Genomic DNA, 10,268 nt, shown 5'->3' with positions numbered 1-10,268 from the left:
ACCATGTCTACATAGTTCGCGAACCGTAGGGTGACACACTTAAGGTTTGATGTCGTTTAAGTAGATATGGAATATGGAATGGAGTTCGAAGTTTTGTTCGGAGTCTCGGATGGGATCCAGGACATCACGAGGAGTTCCGGAATGGTCCGGAGAATAAGATTCATATATAGGAAGTCACTTTCCAAGTTTGGAAATGATCCGGTGAATTTATGGAAGGTGGTTTCTAGAATTATCCGGAAATAAATCACTATGGAAGGAGGAGTTCCGGAGGGACTCCACAAACCCTAACCAGCCAACCAAGTGGGAGGGTGGAGTCCATGGTGGATTCCACCTCCTTGGCCGGCCAAGAAAAAGGGGGAAAGGGAGAGTCCCTGTCCCTCTAGGTTTCGTCCATAAGGCAGTTTTTCTGTTGGGGTCTTATTCGAAGACTTTGGGCAAACCCTTGGGGTTCCACCTATATAATGAGGAGGAGAGGGAGGGGGCAGCCCATGGCTTGGCCGCACCACCCCTACCCCCCTTGAGGCCGGTGCCCATGGCACCCCCCCTCTCCCCAAACCCTAGCAGACCTCCTCCACTACTTCTCCCGCATATGCTTAGCGAAGCTCCGCCGGAGATCTCCATCGACATCGCCACCACGCTGTCGTGCTGCCGGGATTCCGAGGAGGATCTACTACTTTTGCTGCCCGCTCGAACGGGGAGAAGGACGTCGTCATCAACACCGAACGTGTGACCGAGTACGGAGGTGCTGCCCGATCGTGGCACCGTGATCAAGATCTTCTACGCGCTTTTGCAAGCGGCAAGTGATCGTCTACCGCAGCAATAAGAGCCTACTCTTATAGGCTTTGGAAATCTTCAAGGGTTAGTCTCGTTCATCCCCTCGTTGCTCCCATCTTCTAGATTGCATCTTGGCTTGGATTGCGTTCTCGCGGTAGGAAATTTTTTGTTTTCTATGCAACGAATCCCAACATTAACACCATCAGGAGCTTCCTACTCATCAAAAGTTTCAGCACCGTCCTTGCCAGACCAGAGATCATCCATGGCATCCACAAAATTGTCCTTGTCATCCTGACGTACATCCGTAACAGTATTCTCAGTCTCCAAATCATCACATGGAGGAGTATCAGCAGCAGGCAAATCTTCATTAGTAGTAGCCTGCATAAAAATAAAATAGAAATAAAGTCATTACAAAAAAATTTGAAAAAAGAAAGCATAAGACAAACATAAAGAAAAGAAGTTCAGCTTTGCATCTAAAAAGAAGATCAAAATAAAAATACAGAAAATCTCACATCTCCAAGAGATGAACCGGAAGCATCGGCAACAGTAGGAGTACGGGGACGCACAGCAGCACAATCAGGCACAGGGGGAAAACCAGCTGCAGCGGAAGAAGCAGCTGCATCAGCTGCATCAGCATCATTCATGACCTTCAAATATGCCTCAGCTTTTTCCTCATATGGTTTACAACGAGCATCATGGGATGCCTTGAACAGGCACAAACTCTGGCACATGTGAACAATGCTAGTCTGAAAGTACACAATGTTTGCAGCCTCTAAATCAAGGGTATCTTTTGCTGCAACTTCATTAAAACAAAGTTCAGGAGGCAAGAAGCCAGCGGTGTAGCTCAGTCGCTTAGCAGATGTAGGTATTTGAACAGACATATCATATGCTTTTGAAAGGAGAGCTTCGATATCCCCACAAACATTAACAGTCAAAGACTCAGCTGGAGCACATTGCGCATCCAGAGCAGATCCACTACTACTACCTGCCAAAAAAGGTCTAGAAGACTGAAAAGCTGCAAGAGAAGAGCTACTCCTCTTCGAAGGAGTCAAACGCCCACCAGTCATTCTAGATACATCATCAAAGAACACAATATCACCACGTGATTTCCACTGCAAACACACATGAAGATAAAACAATGTTAAAATCAAAAGTTACATGAAACAAAAATAAAAAAACAAGAATAAAAGAAGAAAGTGGACTCACCGGTAACTTGCCATAAATCCACGAAGAAGGCTTCCAGTCACCTTCCTTAATATAGTCAATATCAGAAAGCTTCAAAAGATTCGAAGGATTCATGAAAAGTGCACGAGGTGTGCGTTTATCCCTAGGATTTAGCTTCATGTGGTCAATGAAGTCAAGATACATGAGAAGAGGAGCAATGGCACAGCCAGGAATAGCAGCCCAATCTGATTTGGATGCCTGCCAGTCCAAAACAGCTTTCCTAAGCTCATCAACTACAAGCTGGCACAAGTTAAAATCCTTAAGCTTGAGGATATCAAAATCTTCAACCATTGCGGCTTCCCTTGAAACACGAGTAGTATAGCCAGGGCAGATAAATTTGTTATAAAGAACTAGACCGAAAACCTTCAAAGCCAAAGCATCATTGGCTGGGTCTTTCACAAGATTTGCAAGCAACCTCCTAAGATCCTTCGTCTCAATTTGCTTATTCCTGGCATAACCTAACTCAGCCTTTAACTTCATCAAAGCATCATCATGGATACTATCCGAAGGCCTAGGAGGTGAATTCTCGCCAAAAGGAAGCGCAAACAACTTGTGAATTGCATCAGCATTGATCTGAATAATCTTGGTACCATCTCCAAGATCCAAATTCAACGTGACAGGATCGATATTGTACATCAGAAAGGACATAAGACGTCGATTGATGTTTGTTCTTATCTTGAAATCCCCAATATGCCCCAATCCAGCTTCACGAACCAACAGCTTGTGTCTTTCCTCAAGCAAACCAAAGCAAAAAATTTAATTCCTTCAAAGAGCACCTGGCAATAGTATTAAAGCGCTCCTTTTCATCATCAACCACAGCCGAAGGTTCTGCCTGCCCTCTCCTTCTCTTAACAACCTTATACAAAAATTAAAAGAACATTACATATTAACACAGCAAAAAAAAATTCATATATGTAATCATGGAACTAATAAATTTTTGTACAGGGTAAGTACAAACAAAAAGGACAATAAACAAATGCAAGCAAAAATACATGCATGAGATAGAAGCACAAACAGATAATTACAAACAGTACACTAAAAAAAGGGAAGTACAAGAGAAGGAACACTTGAAGTACAAGTTATACAAATGAGGAAGTACTAGAACCAAAAAAAAGAAACAACATACATATAAACAACTAGAGAAGGCATATAATAAATATGAAAAGAAAGGGAAGTACAAGAGAAGGAACACTTGAAGTACAAGTTATACAAATGAGGAAGTACTAATACCAAAAAAAAGAAACAACATACATATAAACAACTAGAGAAGGCATATAATAAATATGAAAAGAAAGGGAAGTACAAGAGAAGGAACACTTGAAGTACAAGTTATACAAATGAGGAAGTACTAGCACAAAAAAAAACCATACATATAAACAACTAGAGAAGGCATATAATAAATATGAAAAGAATAGGAGATAACCTTAGGAATGTCATCATCAGAAACCTGATGATCCTCAGCCACAAAATCCGCATCTTCTTTAAAACAAACAGTTTTCTTTCTCTTAGGAGCAGATTTTTTCACCGTCTTAGGGTTCACCTTCGGCTTATCGACAACACTCTTACCACCAGTCGCATCAGCAGGCTTTTTCTTCTTAGAAGCAGAAACCTAGAGATACAAAATTATCAAGTAATTAGAAAGATAAAGAGATATCAGGTAAGTTGATAAAACTTAAAATGAAGTGAGATGAGCCTGCTTCCACCTTAGATTTAGCTTGCTTTCCCTTAGCAATAACACCAAGAGGGCTAGCTTTCTGCATATTTAGAATGCGTGGGCTTTGCCGTGGGCTACCATCAACACTAGACACAGCAGAGACACGTGGACTTCTGCGGGGGCTACCAGCTATACCAGCATCAGTCATCCTCTTCTTTCGGACAACACCCCTTTTCCTGTGCGTGATAACAGGACTGCTAGAAACAGCAATGGACAAATTAATATCAGACGCAGGAACAGCATCTGCATTATCATCGTGAGACGCCCCATCAGCATCTGCATCAGACGCCCCATCAGCATCTGCGTCAGACGCAGGAGCAGCATCTGCGTTATCATCATGGGACACCACATCAGCATCTGCATCAGACGCAGGAGCAGCCTCGGGATCAACGTGAGCCACCACACTATCATCAAGAGTTGCATCGCTATCATCAGGAGCAGCCTCACTATCATCATGAGCCACCTCTCCTCCGTTCCGTACGACTTGCTTTGGGAACAAGATCATATGCTTCTGCGTCATTAGCCGCCTTGCTCCTCCGTTCCCTACGATGGTAAGCTATGGGACCAACATTAGATGCTCCTGCATCATGAATCGCCTTGCTCTTTCGTTCCCTATCACGCAGAATTTTCTGTGCAACCCTTTCTTCCTCAGCAACAAGCTGGGCTGGAACATCTTCTATTTGAGTAACTGGCTCAGTGCCGTCAACATCCTGAGTAGGAGTTAACGACAACTCCAAAGAAGCTATATCACCTTCACCTTGCTCAGAACCATCATGAGCAGACATTCAATCTCCATCTCCATAAGTCTCTTCTACAGAAGCAAGTACATCAGTGATATCCTTGTCAGTAGTTTCTGTTTCCAAATCTGCATCTGCATTAAAGAAAAAGAAACAAATTAATTACAACAGCAATGAAAAAAAAAATTAATTTCCTAAAATGGTAAAATAAAAGGTAAGGAAGTCCAACAATACATATCAGATAAGTGCAATGCAATTAACTGCACTATTTGCAAATAAAAATAAGGGAAGTACAACTGCTACAAATAAAATACACAGTCTTCTTTCTCTTAAGAGCATATATTTTCGTTGTCTTATGATTCACATATCAAAAGAGAACAAGCATGACAATACAAAAATCACAAAAAAGACAATGAGCACAAAAACAGGGATCATATTAAAAATGATTACCAGATGTAGAAGAGCTTTTCTTAGCCTCAGCCTCAGTTCTAATCCTCACAGTAACATCAGGGAAAACAATAGGAATACCGGCAACGAGACTTAGTTTGCCATCAGCGGCAAACAATTTCGCTTTCTTAATAACTGTAACTTCACCTAAAAAAAGAAATGGGTTCAGACATAGTAAAATGAACAATAAAAGATGATAAGTAGAATAGAAACAATCATAACAAGAAAAATGCAAACAAAACTAGGAGAGAGCAGTACTAAAAATAAAGAAGTACAAATAAGAACATACACATGAATCTGGAAAAGAAGTACATGTACTAACATCAGATAAGTACATGTACATGTAGAAACAAAAACAAAAAATTTAGGAGAATTTCCATTGTCAAAATAACACAAAACAAAAGAAAAGTAAAAATAAACTGCAGTATTTGCAACTAAACAAGGAAGTACAACTGGTACAGATAAATAAGTACATGTAACAACAGCACATGACCGAATCTACATGTAGAAAACAAAATCAAAACAATTAGAATAATTTCTCTTGTCAGATAACACACATCCATGAGTAAAACAATAACTGCAGTATATGAAATTAAACAAGGGAAGTACAACTTGTACCAACAAGTAAGTACATATATGAATACCAGATAAGTATATTTATATGGAGAAAGAAAAACAATTAGGAGAATTTTTATTGTTAGATTAGAAGTCAAATTCGAACAAAAAAACATGAACCTACTATAAACAAACAATGAACATAGTAAAGAACAGATATTGTATCTTCAAGCAGTTGAAAAAAATAATAAATAAAAAATAACTGCACAAGCAACGCAAGAATTAACATTGTATAAACTAGTTCGAGATCTAAGGGAAGCACAACAAGCATGAGGAACCAAAAAAATAAGCATGCAAACAATTTCGCCAGAATTAAGTAACACAAAACAAAAACGAAAACATAAAATTACCTTGGGTTTCCTGAGGCAGTGGGGATTTCGGGGCAGGCTCCATGACTAAAGAAATAAAATCGACCTCTCCCAGTCAACGCGCAGATCAGAAGCACATGAACACGAACCCTGCAACCAACCACACATCAAAAAGCAAAAATCAAAACGAATTAGTCCGAGGAGAATGCAGCAGACAAACAAGAAGACACGCTGCGCGATACAAAAAGAAAGAACAAACAAGATCTACAAGCAGGAAACCCTAAGCTATGAACAGTAACCCCTAATCCGGAACACAACCTCACGAGAGCATTCGCGGGAGAAAATTTGAGGGGCCGGAGAAGGATAGAGAGAATAGAAGTACCGCGCGAGATAGGGAGGGGCGCGGAGAAGTAGATCCTGCCGGAAGAAGGCAGCGGCTCCGTTGCCGCAACCGCGCAGCAGTTCCTCTCTGCGATGAGAGACGAGGAAAGCGAAGAGAGAGTGGGGAAGGTGGAGTTACACCTTCCGGACCGTGCGGAACGGCTACGCAACTTGCAGTTATGGTGTAAGAGACGCATACGGACGCCACCGGGCCACAATTAAATGGGCCAAAAATTATGGACTGGGCCAAAAAACAATTACCATAGTTTTGTAATTACCACTAAAAAATAAAAGGGAAGTAAATACCAATTCATAACAAATCGGGCCCAGAAAAGCCCAACTGGGCCGTTACCTGGCCTATCAGTCAAATGAGTACAGCCTCAACAAAAAACAAAGGGCAGCAAAAGGAAATACAAGCATACACGATAAGGAAGTACAGGATACAAGTACAAGTAAGTACAACCTTAATTTACAGGAATACAATTAAAAAAAATATCATATATGACTCTACAGCAATAGAAGTACAGGCTTGAAAAAAAGAGTACAAAACGATACAAAAGCAAAGTACAAACTCATAATATTAAATTATAAAAGAAATACATCAAATAGAATATCCCATGTAGGATAAAGTGAAGAAGCGGCAAGTACCGAATAAAACTAATAGAAGTACGAGCTCACAACAAAGAAAAGTACAAACTATGAATCTTGAATTCCAATAACAAAATTACAGAGGAAGTACAAGAGTAGAGGCATAAGTAGTACAGAAGTAAGAGCTACGAAGTACACCTTATATATCTTGATCTGCAGTAACAAAAAATATAATAGATTTTATGTATGGGGGGGAAACCCCCCCAAACCCCCCTCTCACAGGAAGTACAAGAGTAGAGGCACAAGAAGTACATAAGTAAGAGCTACGAAGTACACATTACAAAAAAAAGGAAGGAGGACGAACTACGAAGTACAAACATATGAATCTTGATCTTCAGTAACAATCTAGATGAACAACCGGAAGTACAGTTATTGATCAAGGGGAAGTACTGCAGTATAAACCAAAGAAGTACAAGCTCTAAAATCTTGAGTTCCATAAGAATAATAAACCTTTAGTTGCGTGAAAAATGACAACAAACATGATATACTGTAACGAAAATAAAAAAAGAAGTACATGTTTATTCACAAAAAATAAAATGAAATTTATTAAGGATAAACTCGAATACCGGACTATATAAAACTAAAGGAATACATTTTGGATAAATTCATAAGGAAAACTAATCAAACAACTTTAAGGTATTCACCAATCCCTGCCACGTTTCTTCTCGGAAAGTTTGTCAAGAGAAAAAAATCCTCTCTCGAAAACATCCAAACGCTTATACACCTCGTAGGTCACATATGCATCCCTAGCAGCATATAAAATATGTTCAGGTGGGAGAGGAGGCGCATTAGCCCACATGCTCAGCTCCGTCCTCCCAAATCCATCTTTCATCTTCATGTAAAATGGATCTATAATGGCTGCAGCAACATCTTTCAGACCTTGAGTCCTCTTCTTGTTGTCCGGGTCTCTCCAAATCATCTGGATGTCCTTGATATTATGGATATAAAATTGAGAACGACCAAGAACATTATGATCTTCAGCAGTGCAGAATCCAGCGAATGTGTACCGGTACCCATAGAGGAAATTATACAACTTCTCACTCCTTTCATCAGCATGGCAAACGTGGTACACCAAAAATTCAGTGCCCACACAAAGTTGGATGACAGCGGCCTTCTTCGGATTAATGCTGGATCCTCTAACCCTGTCATACTCAACATCTATCCCCACAATCTTCCTTTCAGAAGCATCAAGGGTAGATTCAATTGAAGTAAGCCATGCCTCTACTCTGGATGCCGTGTTGGTGTACAACACATTCATCTCGGTTGTGCCATGGCAAGGAAGTTTGTATTCGTGGGAGAAGGGAGTTTTGGCCATTGGGAGACGATAGAAAAGAAGAAAGATCTGATCAAGTTTATGGCTGCGCTCAATGAGAAAGGAACACTTATATAGGCGTGAACAGAATAGAAAAAAATGTGCATAGAAGATAAACATTATCTGATAAAAGTATAGCTAGACCGCCCGAGAAGTACGGGCGCGGATACGAAGAAGATCACTATACAAACCACCAGCAAAATTATCCATCCGCACAGCTAACAATAAAAACACACAAAAAAGCAATGGATAAGATAAACCTTATCTAGAAAAACATGAAAATCACAATGGAAAACAAAGAAAGAACAAACTACGGAGAGCAGAAGTACAACCTCGCTACACTGAAAAGTTCAGTTTGCAACATAGATGATCGGTCGATTTGACGAACAGGTCGGAATCAAAATCGAAACAAACAAACTATATATGAGTATATCTGGAATTAATAACGATATAACACCTACTATAACTCTATCAAAAAAATAATTCACGAAAAAAATGATGAACTCATACACACCCGCATGATCCGACGGCGCACGGAACGCAAACCTGCCAACGGATTCGATCGCGAATTCCAGTTCGACTTTTAGTTATTCAATGAGTATTCTAGTATGAATTTGACGGCTAAAAACAAATCAATTTAACAGAAACACAAACAAAAAAGCGAAATCGAATAGAAATCGATGAACTGACAATGGCGGAACTGCTCTCCACGGGAAACTACCGAATCAGCGATTCTAGCAAAATTGCAACCAGATTAAACATATGATTCACTAATATATGCATACTGGTGCGAATGGAACTCGAATTCCATGTTAAAAACGACGATCTAGATGCCAATTTGGATTCGCGGAATAAGTACGCAACGGACATGCCGGCGGATCAATCCGATTCAAAAGCTTGTTAAATCTTGTAAAAGTTGTAATGCATGCGTGCGGATTGGTGTATACTAGCTAGAAAATATAATTACGACACTAGAAAACAACAAACAGATCGATTTCGGGACAGAAACATCGATTCCATGAAGAACACATAGAAGTACGAACGCACACTGCAAAAAAGTTCCGAGGCAGTACAAGCTCGTGTCCAGAGAAGTACGAATCGGTGTTCAGAATATTATTATGCAACTGGTTGCAGAATAGTGCTCATATATATATATATATATATATATATATATATATATATATATATATATATATATATATATATATGACATATTCATGCTACACCCGGGTGTAGTTACTCCCACGTGTGTTTCACACAATCTAGGTAGTATCTATCATACCGAAGAGTATATACATGTAGTATGAAGTATATAAGAATATTTTGGTAGTATATATACAACTTTGTAGGTAGTATGTACACTTTTTTACGTACACTATTTCTTTACGTATAAATATGCATGTATTTTGTATATATAGTGCAAACTATGGGTGTATTTAATTTGTTTTCACCAAAGTTGGTATGGAGTATCTTAGATATAGTGTACGAACATACTCAAACCAATAAAGTATGTTATATACTTCCGTATGGTAGTATATGAGACGTGGGTGTAGTTACACCCAGGAGTAGGAAGTATTTATCCTATATATATATATATAGAAAATAGCCAGCTAACCACATGGCTAGCTGTGCACATCCATCCAACCATTGAATCTTCCCTATGGGATATTTCCACCGCTCATCTAAACTAACGCCGTTACGAACCTTTTTTCTCTCCCCTTAAGGAACTCCACCTGCATGCCCACCGGCCACCTCCCCCGCACCGCATGCCACCCTCTCTCTCTCGACCAAATCCCCAAACCCAACCGTTTCCCGCATGCGCCTCATCCTGTGATTTTTCCCCACCTAGCGGCACCACTCCGGCCAAAAGGAACCACGCGCCTCCATTCTCTACTAGCTCCGCCGCCGGTCGATTCGCCACGTGCGCCGCCCCAACCATTCACCTCCACCTCACGTGGCATTCCAACCACCCTTCTCCCAGCGCCTCCACCAGCCTCCCTCTCTCTCGATCTGCTGCCATGGTGGCCGGAGCTGGCGGATCTATACTATGAGGGCTGCCGCCGGCTGGATTGGTCGAATTAGACCAGCCCCCCATGGGCAGACCAGTT

Source organism: Lolium perenne, chromosome 6 (assembly GCF_019359855.2).
Source record: "Lolium perenne isolate Kyuss_39 chromosome 6, Kyuss_2.0, whole genome shotgun sequence".
Lineage (NCBI taxonomy): Eukaryota > Viridiplantae > Streptophyta > Magnoliopsida > Poales > Poaceae > Lolium > Lolium perenne.
Note: the sequence above shows the minus strand (reverse complement) of the source record.